The following is a 16,340-nucleotide window of genomic DNA, read 5'->3' on the forward strand; positions in this document are numbered from 1 at the left end:
AAATTTAATGTATAAATATAAGATTTAAGTGTGTCTAATGAACGGAATTAAATAAGATATGAATAACAGTCGACCCTATAATAATAATAATAATAATAATAATAATAATAATAATAATAATAATAATAATAATAACGCATTTAAACAGAATGTAGGCCTATTATTAAGACAACAAACAAAGTACTGCTAGTACTTTGAGCCACAAAAATTAACATTTTCAACTGATAAGATTCTGTGTACAAGAAAATGTGAATATCCCGTAAATATTTTTATTTATCCATCTATATGTCAGTAATGCCAAGTTTGTACTGTATTAACTTTGTGTAGTTACGCATGTAATGTCCGCGCGTCTGTTTCGTGTCCATGTCAAAGCGCAACTGAATAGAATTATATAATAATATAATAGAATGATGTTTCTGTGCAGATATTCTGCGTCATCATATGATGAAAGATGAGTGGAACGGAAAAAAATTCTCTCCGGCTCCGGGATTTGAACCCAGGTTTTCAGCTCTAAGTGCTGACGCTCTATCCACAAAGCCACACCGGATTCCCATCCCGATGTCGGATCGAATCCTCTCAGTTTAAGTTCCACCTTTTTGGGTTCCCTCTAGTGGCCTACGCTCATGCACTACGTCAGATGTGTGACAGTGGCACATTGTCCAACACATAATGTGCAGAGGTGCACTGGTTATGAGTGACTGGTTGGACGGGATCCGACGGAATAAGCGCCGTCTTAAATCACGACGTTCCACTCATCTTTCATCATATGAATAGAATTATGTTTTAAATATATTGTAACCGCCGCCCAGAGATTATAATAAGAGTTTATTATAATCTCTGGGCCAAGTAGATTATAGGTACAGTGCATACATTTTATCTTTCCCACTCATATGTGTGAGCTGCACACATACGAGGTGCATCCAGAAAGTAAGTTTCCCTATGTTTAAAAAAAAAAAGAACACACACTTTCAGGAAAACATTTATTGGCAACAAGTACAGCAATGTTTCAGCTATTTTTCAACATAGCCACCATCAGAATTGAGACACTTGTCGTATTGTGGGATCAACTTTTGTACCCCTCTGTCGTAGAACTCTGCCGCCTGTGAATGGAACCAGCGTGTGACAGATGTCTTCAGCTCTTCGTCGTTGCCAAAACGCTCACCGGAGGACGGGAATTTCTTGAGGTGCAAGAAAACGTGAAAATCGCTGGGAGCAAGATCAGGACTGTAGGGTGGATGATCAAACAACTCCCAGCCAAATTCCGTCAAAACAGCTGCTGTGCGCCGGGCCGTACTGCTTGGTTTCCGGGGTGAAGTGCGAAATCCAAGTCTCATCGCCCGTGACGATCCTGTCGAGGAACTCGTCGCCGTAATCGTGATACTGTTTCAGAAATGTCAGTGCTGCTTCTAAACGTTGCATTTTGTGTTCGGGTGACAGGTTTTTCGGCACCCACCTGGCACACACTTTTTTGAACAGCAGGTGCTTAGTGACAATGTCATGCAACAAGGATCGCGATATCTGCGGAAAATGGCTGCTCAGCTCCATAATCGTGAAGCGACGGTTTTCCATGATGCACTGCCGCACCAGCTCAACACGATCGTCATTGATGAGGGACGGTCGCCCACTGCGCTCTTCATCATGGACACTTTGACGACCTTCGGAAAACTGCCTACACCAGCGACGCACCATCTGCTTACTCATGATGTTCGGTCCATAAACCTGACAGAGCTGCCGATGAATTCCAATTGGCGCAATGCTTTGTGCATTAAAGAACTTTATCACCGATCGAACCTCGCAGGGGGCGGGAGAAGGAATAAGAGCTTCCATTTCGAACCACTGCTGCCACGCTACTGGCACCAGGCGGGACCTGTCCGGCTGGCATATGATTGATACGTCATAGATCTGTTACACATACGCAATTGACACGGCTAATTATGTTTACTTTCAAGGGGAAAAAATCGGGAAACTTACGTTCTGGATGCGCCTCGTATATATATATATATATATATATATATATATATATATATATAGGCCTATATATACACACACACAATCTGAACTGTAAGTAATGTCATTAATTTCAGAGTGTTATTCTTTGAGATATTACAAAAAAGAAGTTTAATACAATTTTGATCGTTTTTGCTTCCTTCTTGAGTTAAAAATTTGTTCTATATAAAATATTTCATAGCGTGTTTTGGGAAAGCCATTTAGTTAATTCCCAATATGCTCATTTAATTTAAGAGAGCAGTGTATTATGATAATAAATGATTGAAAGAATTTTGGTTTTGTCCTTTAAATGTAAGCTACAGAAATTTGATCCGAACAAATGTAACTTTTAGTTCTGAAAAGGAATTTTTCAATGTTACTTTTGTTCGGATCAAATTTCTGTACAATTAAAGGACAAAACTAAAATTCTTTCAATCATAGTACTCTGCTGTCTTAAATTGACTGAGAATATTGAAAATTCTATCAATGGCTTCCCTAAAACACACTAGGCTATGAAATATTTCATGTAAAACAATTTTTATCTTGAAATTGAAGCAAAAATTTTCAAAACTTTATGAAACTTTCTTTGAAATATCTCAAAGAATAACCCTCTGAAATGAATGACATTAGGCCCACTTACAGTTCACTCTGTATATATATAGGCTTAACCTACAAAATGTGAGTACTCTGCTCCAACCACGAGAAAGTCTCTGCCGGATGAGACGAAGGGGAGTAATGTTGTGAATGAATGTTGATGTCATAAGGTCACACACGTGGGTACTCGTATCTCTATTGGCTCGCTGTCACAGCACAAACAATAACATTGATACACACATGTTTATACTACCCTAGTTACAAAATTAGATCACTGTTAATCTCCTACTCTTTTAATCTCTCCATACAGGAAATAACATATGCAGGAGAGCGCATGGTTTTTAAACTGACGTTATAACGATAATATTATACAGAGTGATTTATATAGAAGTGACACATTTCTTTCATTAATTGTTCCAAACGAATTGTGCTAGCGACAACTTATTATACCTAAAATGTAGAGGAATTTTGGGAGATTATTTACTTCTATAGCAAATGTTGTCCGGCGTTGTCAAATCCGGAGATCTCGGTAGTCACAGGTTCCTGGAAATTATTCGGTCGTTACATAACCGGATAAATGGAACCATGCTTCATCTGTGAACCATGTGATGGACAATATGGCAGGATTTTTCACAATGAACGTCTGAAAACAACGACAATAATTCAATCTTTTATCCTTATCTGGTTCCTGTAGCTGATGAACAACCGTAACCCTATATGGCTTTAGGCTCTCTGACACATTGAGTAGGTGTACCCTGTCTCCTGCGACAAACGTCTTAATGATTTTTTGGGTGACTGCTCCAGTCGTGCTCTTACGTCAACAACCGTGGGAAGCCTAGATGAACGATGCTTGCCCTTTTCACTCACTAGAGATCCAGTTGTTTCCAATTTGTTTACCAGTCCCAGTATTGTGTTTCTTTTGGGAGGATTTCGAACACCAAATTCTCTCTGGTATGCCCTTTGAGTAGCTGTAATTGAATTCGTAATCCAGGAAGAGTCGTTGATTTAATGTGTACTGCATTTTCACGTTGACAGAAAATGTCGAAAACAGTTGCCAACAATAGGAATAAAAAACAAACATCTGCGCATCTAGTGACAAGGAATCGAAACTCCAGAACATTCTGCTGTTGGTTTCAGACGTTCATTGTGCAAAATCCTGCCATATTGTCCATCACATGGTTCACAGATGAAGCATGGTTCCATTTATCCGGTTATGTGACCACCGAATCATTTCCAGGAACCTGTGACCACCGAGATCTCCGCATTTGACAACGCCGGACATGTGCTATAGAGGTAAATAATCTCCCAAGATTCCTCTACATTTTAGGTATAATAAGTTGTCGCTAGCATAATTCGTTTTGAAACAATTAATGAAAGAAATGTGTCAGTTCTATATAAATCACTCTGTATATCTACTTCGCTCCAATAGTCAGCACATTCCTTTCACGGTTGAGCTCCTGGTTGGAGAACAGTAAGTCCCTTTGTGTATAGGGATGGGCTAGTTGTGTTTAGGCTATTGGATATGATGTAAGCATTTCCATGACAATGAGATTGAATTAATGTAAACAGAATACAACGATTAAAAACAAAATATGTACAGTGCATGTTTTCCATTCCGTTACAACGTTTGGATTTGAGGACTAAATTTAACGGTTACGGAGAAAGTAACTGGTCACTAGAGATGAACAACAATACAGAAAGCAAGACTAACAGCGCCTGCAAAGTCGAAAACCCGCACGACAATGCTGTATACGTCGCGTCCTTGACGTAAAAACTGCTTGTGAGCGTTTCGAGACGTCGAGATTCATCACTCCCGAAGTCCCGAACGTCAAGCAGCCTTGAATCGCCATAGTTGTTTATACCTGACTGAACTTTTATCTACTTTGGCAACTGTTATATATGTATAAAAACTCAAGTAGCCTATTGAAACATCATCTCTACCTTTCAGTGCATAATGATCTTCATATAATTACTAGGCCCTTATTAAAAGGCTAGGAATTTTCTTTTCATATGTTTGAGATCAAGTGTGCAATCCCAAGTAAAAATATATTACCGTTATGTTTTATGTTTCTTAGAAATGCAAATTTATTTGAGAATTTCTTCTTTCTATTTAGCCTAGCCTATATAACCACAGATAATAACATGTAACAGAACCGGATCATTTTGATACTGTTCTGTTTTGTCTTTTTGTCTCATTTAAACATTTATAATGTTATTTATATTTCAATGATGTATGTTATTCAAAGATCTTGGAGCAACAGTAACAAATATAAATGATACTCGGGAGGAAATTCAACGCAGAATAAATATGGGAAATGCGTGTTATTATTCGGTTGAGAAGCTCTTATCATCCAGTCTGCTGTCCAAAAATCTGAAAGTTAGAATTTATAAAACAGTTATATTACCGGTTCTTCTATATGGCTGTGAAACTTGGACTCTCACTCTGAGAGAGGAACATAGGTTAAGGGTGTTTGAGAATAAGGTGCTTAGGAAAATATTTGGGGCTAAGCGGGATGAAGTTACAGGAGAATGGAGAAAGTTACACAACACAGAACTGCACGCATTGTATTCTTCACCTGACATAATTAGGAACTTGAAATCCAGACGTTTGAGATGGGCAGGGCATGTAGCACGTATGGGCGAATCCAGAAATGCATATAGAGTGTTAGTTGGGAGACCGGAGGGAAAAAGACCTTTAGGGAGGCCAAGACGTAGATGGGAGGATAATATTAAAATGGATTTGAGGGAGGTGGGGTATGATGATAGAGACTGGCTTAATCTTGCACAGGATAGGGACTGCTGGCGGGCTTATGTGAGGGCGGCAATGAACCTTCGGGTTCCTTAAAAGCCATTTGTAAGTAAGTATGTTATTCAAAGTTCGAAATCTTTCCACGCGACCAAATGCTATTTCGAGAATGATGAGCGAGACTCGAAGCGCACGAGAATGACGAGACGAGACTCGAAAGACAAATGCAACGAACACAGCGAGCGAGAGCAGCAGTTAGTTTTGTTCATTTCTACTGATTACCCTACCCCTTTATCTCTTGGCTTGGTTGCCTCATGTTTACTTACTGTTGTCACGAAGTTCCAACTTGTCTTCTGATAGTGAACTAAAACATCATCATCATCATCATCATCATCATCATCATGAAATGTAAAGAATAGAATCCATTGACCTGTTGCGTTGAATAAGGTGCAATCACCTTACGATGTCTAAAAAGGCCAAGACGGTCAAAAGAGCATCGTCATGTTGTAAGGAAACTAAATTACGTATAACAATCTCAATTATACAACATTATCGTTGTTTTAAATAATTGTTTAGAAGCCGACGACCCTTTCGATGTCGTCGCAACACCCTTGCACTAGGGTTATGATTCCCGTGCTCTCTTATTTGTTGCAACACCACGTAATCATGACGAGAACCGTACCTTCATGCCTGACGTGTTATTACTAAGGGGTGGATGGAACCCACTTCTCAAGGATAGCCAGATTCAATGCCTGTGGTTTGTGGTAGAAAGACGAAGTGATTCTGCGACTGTTTTATGGGTAAGCTACTTCGGTATTTTCTGTCAATCGCTGTCCAGTTCGTTCTCTATACTTAGCTAGTCGCGTTAGCTCAATTGGCAAGTGACTGGAAGATCACGGTGTCGATTCACGGCTGTAAATATAGAGTTCTGCCTCCGTTGTTCGGGAAAGGCTTAGGGACTCCCGCGATCGATAAAAAAAATTCGCTGTCCATGTAGTTAGTGAGTGCAGAATTGTGTATATACCAGCGATGACCAAAACTCGAGCTGCAGTGATTAGGAGCGGATTCCTATGTAATTAAATATTATTTTTGCGTGTGATAAAACACAATTAACAAAGTTAAAAATTCCGAACATGAAGTTTCAAGTTTAAAACCCGAAATTTATTTCACTTAAAAACACATATTTTCACAAAAAAAATTATGTAAATACATATTTTCAGGAAATCTATTATAAACACACAAATCTTGGAGATTTTTAATTAAATAATTTTTACAAGAACTTTTAAACATTTTAAAACTAAATCAATTATGTCACTCAGAAGTACGTTATCTTTTTAAGAATTCTTGATTGCTTCGTGTTTCTAAGCGCTGTGTCTTGTAACTGTCATCTATTTTCGTAATAGTATCGCCTCAAGTTCTGAGAACTGCTAGGCAGCATATCAGTGTTATTATTAGAGAATAAATTAACATGGACAAGAAGGAGAGATTTTTCAACAAATAATTAGAAATGTTTATTGTTGCTGAAGATGATTTCATTCCACGCTTTGTTTGTGGAACACAACAGATAAGAGCTCAGGAATGAACATTATTTATTTTAAACAAATCTCTCCCCTCTCGCTCATGTCCATCAAGTAAGGCAATACGTCTTGTTGTGATTCCCTGCTATCGGGCTTCGTCAATCGATATCCTTCAAGATACAGTATACTGAAAGATAGTTATTTAAAAAACGATTTGGCTTTCCTATTAGCAAATCTAAGCTTTCTGTGTGACACCATACAAAAACTCGAAACATCCAAAACTGTCGTCTGAAACAGGGAGGTGCGCGCCGTGGAAATTAAACTAGACTCGCTACCAGGTTCAGAAGTACAAGTACTAAGGGACAAATTCCAGAATGTGTTTGGAAAAAACAGTGGATATAAAAAATGTGTAAAGTTGCTCAAGTATTGGAGGGTGTGCCTGTAGGTGAAACTGACGGTGTTTATGTTTGTGACATTCCTCTTTTTAAATATGCACGTCTGACGTCCTGTGATGTGGAAAGATCGTTTTCACAGTATAAGTCGTTGTTCAGAGATAATCGGTATGCATTTGTGATAGAGAATTTGGAAATGACCTTTGTTGTTCACTGCAATTTTCGGCCAACTACTAGCACTCAAGTGTGATTGGTGAGTACCTAGTAACATTTTTTTTTTTCCAAGCTAAGTAAGGGGTATTTTTGTCATATTAAAAAAAATATTTTTTTTTATTTTTAGCAAATATTCTTGTACTTTTTAGCACAAAAAAATTAATATATTTAAATTTTTTAGCACATAAAAATCCGCTCCCTAGTGATTACATGCGACAGACAGCCTATGAAGTAAGGACACGGAGGAAAGGTACTTGGCATGAAAACTACAACCAGTGGTGGTTCCTGTACTAACATCTTGATCAATCTCGCGGATAAAAATCTCAAGCTTTGCTGTATCAGTAATGTCACTGCTGTCATCAAGAGCCAGTGAATAATATACGATTTTTCTTGCTTCTTTTTCTAAACTTCTTCTTGGATATAATCAGGAATTTTCTAAATTCTTCTCTCGATACTTGGTCGAGAAATTCGTAGTTTTTCAAAATTAAAAACTTCTTATTTAAGCTATTTTAATCATTACTCTTTTGAGAAATTCAGTTCTATTAAAAGGCTTTAGAGCACGAGGTATTTCAAACCCTATTAGGCAGCTGACTTCCTTACATTTATTTATCTCATCTTTTTCTTCCTGGCTATGATTTAAAACGTGTCAATTCCTGGCGTTTACATATTTGTGTAATGTGATATTTTTGTTTGATTGAGAAAGTTTCAATATATGTAGTTGTTTTCTTATTCCAGTCTTATATAGTTTGATGAGTAAATTATGGAGTTAGTGTTGAAATTTCTTAAAGAAAAAGAAAAACTATTGTAGATATATTACATTAATTAGATAAATGTCTAATTAGACTGATTGTATGGTTATAAAATGAATTGAAAATTATTAAAATGTAATCTATACAGCCTAATATTGCAGGTGGGCAATGTAGTATGTTTGAAAACAAGCACCGAATTCAACATTAAAAAGTGACACATTCGCGGACAGGAGAACGCGAATTCGATTAGGCGCAATGTTCAAAATATACGGAGGTGAGCCTGCCTGGAGAGAAATAAAAAATAGGTTGCAGCCGCCAAATTACTCTTCAAGGAACGACCACTCATATAAATTGAGGGAAAGAAGATAGAGGACGGACACTGGAAAGTTTTCTTTTCTCAATCGTACTATCAAATAGAAATGATCGGGACGAAATTGAAATACAAACTGCTGAGCCATTTATACCGGAACCCACACTTTCTGAAGTCGAAATTGCGATAGAAAATCTGAAAAAGTACAAGTCTCCAGGTATTGATCAAATTCCAGCAGAATTAATACAAGAGGGTGGAAGGACAGTATCTAGCGAAAATTATAAACTTGTACTTGCAATTTGGGAAAAGGAAATTGTACCAGAACAATGGAAGGAGTCCATAATCGTACCTATTTTTAAGAAGGGGGACAAGACTAACTGTAGTAACTTTCGAGGAATATCACTTTTGTTGACGTCGTACAAAATTTTGTCGAATATCCTTTTGAGAAGATTAACTCCATATGTAGATGAAATTATTGGGGACCATCAGTGTGGTTTTAGGCGTAATAGATCCACTATTGATCAGATTTTTTGTATTCGACAGATATTGGAGAAAAAATGGGAGTATAAGGGTACAGTGCATCAGTTATTCATAGATTTCAAAAAGGCGTATGACTCGGTTAAGAGAGAAGCTTTATATAATATTCTTATTGGATTTGTATTCCCAAGAAACTAGTTCGATTAATTAAAATGTGTCTTAGTGAAACTTACAGCAGAGTCCGTATAGGCCATTTTCTATCTGATGCGTTTCCAATTCACTGCGGGCTAAAGCAGGGAGATGCACTATCACCTTTACTTTTTAACTTCGCTCAAGAATATGCCATTAGGAAAGTTCAGGATAACAGGCAGGGTTTGGAATTGAACGGGATACATCAGCTTCTTGTCTATGCGGATGACGTGAATATGTTAGGAGAAAATCCACAACAATTAGGGAAAACGCGGAAATTCTTGTTGAAGCAAGTAAAGCGATAGAGTTGGAAGTAAATCCCGAAAAGACAAAGTATATGATTATGTCTCGTGACTAGAATATTGTACGAAATGGAACTATAAAAATTGGAGATTTATCCTTCGAAGAGGTGGAAAAATTCAAATATCTTGGAGCAACAGTAACAAATATAAATGACACTCGGGAGGAAATTAAACGATGAATAAATACGGGAAATGCCTGTTATTATTCGGTTGAGAAGCTTTTGTCATCTAGTCTTCTGTCAAAAAGTCGGAAAGTTAGAATTTATAAAACAGTTATATTACCGGTTGTTCTGTATGGTTGTGAAACTAGGACTCTCACTTTGAGAGAGGAACAAAGATTAAGGGTATTTGAGAATAAGGTTCTTAGGAAAATATTTGGCGCTGAGAGGGAATAAGTTACAGGAGAATGGAGAAAGTTACACAACGCAGAGCTGCACGCATTGTATACTTCACCTGACATAATTAGGAACATAAAATCCAGATGTTTGAGATGGGCAGGACATGTAGCACGTATGGGCGAATCCAGAAATGCATATAGAGTGTTAGTTGCGAGGCCGGAGGGAAAAAGACCTTTGGGGAGGCCGAGACGTAGATGGGAGGATAATATTAGGATGGATTTGAGGGAGGTGGGATATGATGGTGTAGACTGGATTGATCTTGCACAGGATAGGGCCAATGGCGGGCTTATGTGAGGGCGGCAATGAACCTACGGGTTTCTTAAAAGCCAGTAAGTAAGTAAGTAAGTAAGTAAGTAAGTATGTAACTATCAGGGACTGGAATGCTTTACCTGCAGATTTACTAAAGGTTTTACCAATAACCAAAAATGTATTTAAAAATAGGCTTAAGGACTTTACTAATAGACGGTAGTATATTATACACACTACTTAAAAGGTGTAATAGAAGTTTTGGCCCACACCTGTGGAGTAACGGTCAGCGAGTCTGGCCGCGAAACCAGGTGGCACGCGTTCGAATCCCGGTAGGGGCAAGTTACCTGGTTGAGGGTTTTCCCTCAATCCAATATGAGCAAATGCTGGGTAACTATCGGTGCTGGACCCCGGACTCATTTCACCGGCATTATCAGCTTCATATCATTCAGGCGCTAAATAACCTGAGATGTTGATACAGCGTCGTAAAATAACCCAATAAAAATTGTTGTTTTGATTGAAGTGTTGTATCAGTGAAGAAGTGTGTTGTGTCAGTGAAGTTTTATAGTTTATAGTGGTAGTGCAAAGTATTTAAACAGCGAAATTGTTTTTGAAGTGTTAGTGAAATCAGGATAGTATCAGTGAAATGTGTCGTAGTTCCAGTGCAGTGACTGAGTTGACAGAGAAATGAGTGAAGTGCTGAAAGGTACTTGTGCATGAATGAATATATCATACTCATGGGTTTTAGATCGAACTTAGGGTTAAGAGACAAATTAGATTTACTTTAAATGTTATTTTAAGTGATCGTGCTTCATTTAATTTGGGATGCTCATTATTATTATTATTATTATTATTATTATCATTAATTGTATTTTTTATTAATTTTGTTTATTATTAATTATCATTATTGAGTGTAATTAGTTACCACTGCCACCGGGTATATACACATTTGCAATGTGAATAAATACATGCACATACATCTTTTATACCATATATAAGTTAGCATATACATATATGATACATATGCTAACTTATATACGGTATTATATATAGCTTATATATATATATATATATATATATATATCTGTATAAATTTCAGTGTCCTAGTTAGTCCTAGTTTTTAGCTTGGAATGTCCTCTGTTCCAGAAATTTAATCTGGTCATCTTAAATATACTAAAATTGTATTTTATTACGACAACGATCACTCATATAAATTGAGAGAAAGAAGACAGAGGACGGACACTGGAAAGTTTTCTTTTCTCAATCGTACTATCAGGGACTGGAATGCTTTACCTGCAGACTTACTAAAGGCTTTACCAATAACCAAAAATGTATTTAAAAATAGGCTTAAGGACTTTACTAATAGACGGTAGTATATTATACACACTAGTTAAAGGGTGTAATTGATATCTTGTTATTTGAAGTGTTCTATCAGTGAGGAAGTATGTTGTGTCAGTGAAGTGTGAAGTGTGTTGTGTCAGTGAAGTTTTATAGTTTATAGTGGTAGTGCAAAGTATTTGAACAGCGAAATGTTTTTGAAGTGTTAGTGAAATCAGGATAGTATCAGTGAAATGTGTCGTAGTTCCAGTGCAGGGAGTGAGTTGACAGCGAAATGAGTGTAGTGCTGAAAGGTACTTGTGCAGGTGTGATCATATCTTACTCGTGGGTTTTAGTTCGATCTTAGGATTAAGAGACAAATTAGATTTACTTTAACCGTTATTTTAAGTGCTTCATTTGATTTGGGATGTTCACTATTATTATTATTATTATTATTATTAGTAGTAGTAGTAGTAGTAGTAGTAGTAGTAGTAGTAGTAGTAGTAGTAGTAGTAGTAGTAGTAGTAGTAGTAGTATTAATTTTATTTTTTATGAATTGCGTTTATTATTAATTGTCATTATTGAGTGTAATTAGTTACCACAGCCACCGGGTATTTACCCATTTGCAGTGTGAATAAATACATACACATAGACTATACCTTTTATACTATATGTAAGTTAGCCTATATATATGACATATACGGTAACTTATATACGGTATAAAAGGTGTGTGTATATATATATATATATATATATATATATATATATATATATATATATATATATATAAGATTATATATATATAACTTCAGTGTCCTAGTTAGTCCTAGTTTGTAGCTTGGAATGTCCCCTGTTCCAGAAATTTAATCTGGTCATCTTATAGTACATTATGCAACGAGCCTATAATGATAGTAATTAAGAATCGAGTATGGATATTTATGAAACGAGCGAAAGCGAGTTTCATAATTTTCATACGAGCTTCTTAATTACCATTATAGGCGTGTTTCATGCGACTTTTTATGCTCGACCATATTTCTAACTTGAAATTACCGGTATTCAGATGTATAAATTTTATTTGTATCTGACAAGATCGGAAGTGACCTTGTTCTAGGTCGTGAATTGTGAGATGTGCGCAGACGCGAAAGTATTGATTTTTTCCGAGGAACAATAATGTCATTGACCTTGACGTAGTCCCGTTAAACTTGATAATATTATAACCTTGATTATTGAATTCGACATTGAAAAACGAGATGACAAATTGAATTTATTTGAATATTATTTATAATTAACGCTAATTATTATAGTAACAGAACATAACCTTCTGCGACAATATTGGATTTCCAGCCTCCCTGACTTTTCGCTAATTCTCTTTCGATTGCATATCCGAGAATAATCGATACTTGCGGTTTTATAACGGTACAAAGCTGACTTGTCATTGGCTGAACACATGTTAGCTGAGTTATCATTGGCTGAAGACCTGTACTTTAATGAGTAGGTGAACTTTAATGACATGCATTAAAAGACTGCTACCAGATGTATAATTAGTACATTTCGGCATGGTCGAGCATAAAATATACTAAAATTGTATTTTATTACGACAATATCTCGAACACAACTTACAAATTCAACATCGTGCGTGTAATTTCTCCCTCAGTCTTTAAACCGTTGTTGTTTATTATTTTTTTATATATCTTGGTACTAAAAATGTTCCTGGATTCAGCAGACTTGCAGTAGGTAATAAATCTTATAAAACATCGTGTGACATTTGGATAAAGGACATTTGTAGCCACACTGTACCTACCGAAACGCCTTGTTGCATTGCTCTAACTAAGGCCTGATGGATGTTCTCGTCTAGAAGACAGGTCTACAAATATTTTCTTGCGAACGCTGTTCAGCAGTATTAATGCCATACATCAGAGCTACTACATTATAAAAACACTGCTGATTAGTTTTATTTTCGAAGATCCGATTTGTATTCTTCACAAATTCGAACCATTCAGACACATACTACTCCGAACAATTTAAAACAAGGACTTGCACAAAAACAAAACACTGCAACGACGGGAGAGCAATCCCGGGGAGACTACAGATCAAACTAATTTCAGCTGCCTGAAAATTCGTCAACCGATGTTTTGTAATTGAATTGTTCGGTTGGCATAGGTCACTAGATGAACTGATTCCTGTTACCTCTGTAATTGTATTGAACATATCGTTGCGAGTTGCTAAGGCATTTTAGTAGAAAAATAGGTTATAAAGAATTGCTTGTAAATATTTTACCTATGACATTTTAAAAAAATGTTATACCTATTTTTTTTATTTAAACGTACATTTAAAATACCTATTTAAAATATACAGTTTGTTTATTTATTTATTTACTTATTTACTTGTTTATTTCTTTACTTATTGACTTATTTATTTACTTACTTATTTATTTACTTACTTATTTATTTACTTATTTATTTACTTACTTATTTATTTAGTTATTTACTTACTTATTTATTTAGTTATTTACTTACTTATTTATTTAGTTATTTACTTATTTATTTAGTTATTTACTTACTTATTTATTTAGTTATTTACTTACTTATTTATTTAGTTATTTACTTATTTATTTAGTTATTTACTTACTTATTTACTTATTTACTTACTTATTTATTTAGTTATTTACTTACTTATTTAGTTATTTACTCACTTACTTATTTAGTTATTTACTCACTTACTTATTTAGTTATTTACTCACTTATTTAGTTATTTACTTACTTACTTATTTAGTTATTTACTTACTTACTTATTTAGTTATTTACTTACTTACTTATTTAGTTATTTACTTACTTACTTATTTACTTACTTACTTACTTACTTACTTATTTATTTATTTATTTATTTATTTATTTATTTATTTATTTATTTATTTATTTATTTTGCTAATAATTGTAACATAAAATATGAAAAATATGAGAAATACTAAAAATGACTGCGATGGTGGCACCAGTACGTTCTCTCCCTGGTCGCTCTACAGGCACAACCTACTGTAGGCACTGCAGTGACTATGAAACTTTACCACATGTGCTTGGGAGTTGCCCACAGGGAAAAGTACTCAGAATAAAACGTCACAACACCATACGTTCTATGAGCGCAGACGCACTTCGATCCAAAAATCTAGACGTTCACGAGGAAGTTCATTGTATTGCTGATGGTGGAAGCAATGGTAGGATCGATATCATTGCTATAAATAGAAATAAACAGACAGCCGAAATAATTGATCCTACGATCAGATTTGAAATCTCAGCCACTCAACCATCTGAAGTGAACGAAGAGAAAAAGAAAATCTACGAGCCCACGATTCAGTACCTATCGGCGAAATACAATATAGAAAAAATCATAGTTACCGGTCTCTTCTTCGGAGCGAGAGGCACCATCCCAAAAGCCTTTGTAAAGTGGAGGGAAAAATACAAGCTGACAAGAGATCTTCGAGATGCCATCGTCACCACCATAATACAATTTTCTGTAGCGATATTTCGTCAGCATCTTTATAGTGTACATTCAATTTAAATTATATTTGGTTCTATTTTTTTTCTTATGTCTTAATCAATTTTGTCTGAAACCTGTTTATATATATATATATGTATGATGATTGAATTTGTCCTGATTTGAAATTGTATTTTAGTTCAAGTAAAAGAAGTGACATATTTCGCCTAGTATTATGAAATATTACTATGTTATCTTTATAGTCTACTTACAATGATTTTCGTAAAAAATTTTCAGTATCTTCTATGATGTTGATTAACAAGTACTTGTATCTCAGAAGATATTAATTTTGGGACTCATGTTTATTCGATTTTTTTTCTTGTTTTTGTGAGCCTACTGTGAATACTATTGAATATTTTTTTATAGAAATCACGTTGAAAATATCCCATGATGTTGATATACAAGTACTAATATCACGGAAGATATTAATTTTAGGACTCATGTTTATTTGGTTTTTTCTTGTTTTGGTGACTCTACTGTGAATACTATTGAGTGTTTTTTAATGGAAATCACGTTGAACATATCCTATGATGTTGATGAACAAGTACTCATATCACGGAAGATATTAATTTTAGGAATCATGTTTATTCGAATTTTTCTTGTTTTGATGAGCCTACTATGAACACTATTCAATTTTTTTTTATGGAAGTCACGTTGAACATATCCTATGATGTTGATGAACAAGTACTAATATCACGGAAGATATTAATTTTAGGAATCATGTTTATTCGAATTTTTCTTATTTTGATGAGCCTACTATGAATACTATTCAATTCTTTTTATGGAAATCACGTTGAACATATCCTATGATGTTGATGAACAAGTACTCATATCACGGAAGATATTAATTTTAGGACTCATGTTTATTCGAATTTTTCTTGTTTTGATGAGCCTGCTATGAATACTATTCAATTTCTTTTATAGAAATCAAGTTGAACATATCCTATCATGTTGATGAACAAGTACTCATATCGCGGAAGATTTTAATTTTGGGAGGCATGTTTATTCGTTTTTTTCTTATTTCGATTAATACTATCACCTGTCAAAATAGTGAATGCTTTCTTTAACATCCTGTATAAACTATTAACAATTTTTCCATTGCCCAGATCTGAATTTAGGTCTACCATGATCGTAAGCCAGCACTCTGTCAACTGAGAGCGGAAATGGGAGTATTCCGCGAAAACCTATTGAAAGTACTATCTTTGTCCATAAAAATTCCACTTGGACCTGTTGAAATCGGATTACCGGCGTGGAAAGAGAACACTAGCCGTTTGGCTAACAGGGATAGTAATGTATCATCCTCGGGACATGCGTAGTAAAATGTTTCTATGGCGCTTACCAGCTTGAAAGCTTGAAACGTAGCAGACAAGACAGGC

The sequence above is a fragment of the Periplaneta americana genome, chromosome 6 (genome assembly GCF_040183065.1).
Source record: "Periplaneta americana isolate PAMFEO1 chromosome 6, P.americana_PAMFEO1_priV1, whole genome shotgun sequence".
In the NCBI taxonomy this organism is placed as follows: Eukaryota; Metazoa; Arthropoda; class Insecta; order Blattodea; family Blattidae; genus Periplaneta; species Periplaneta americana.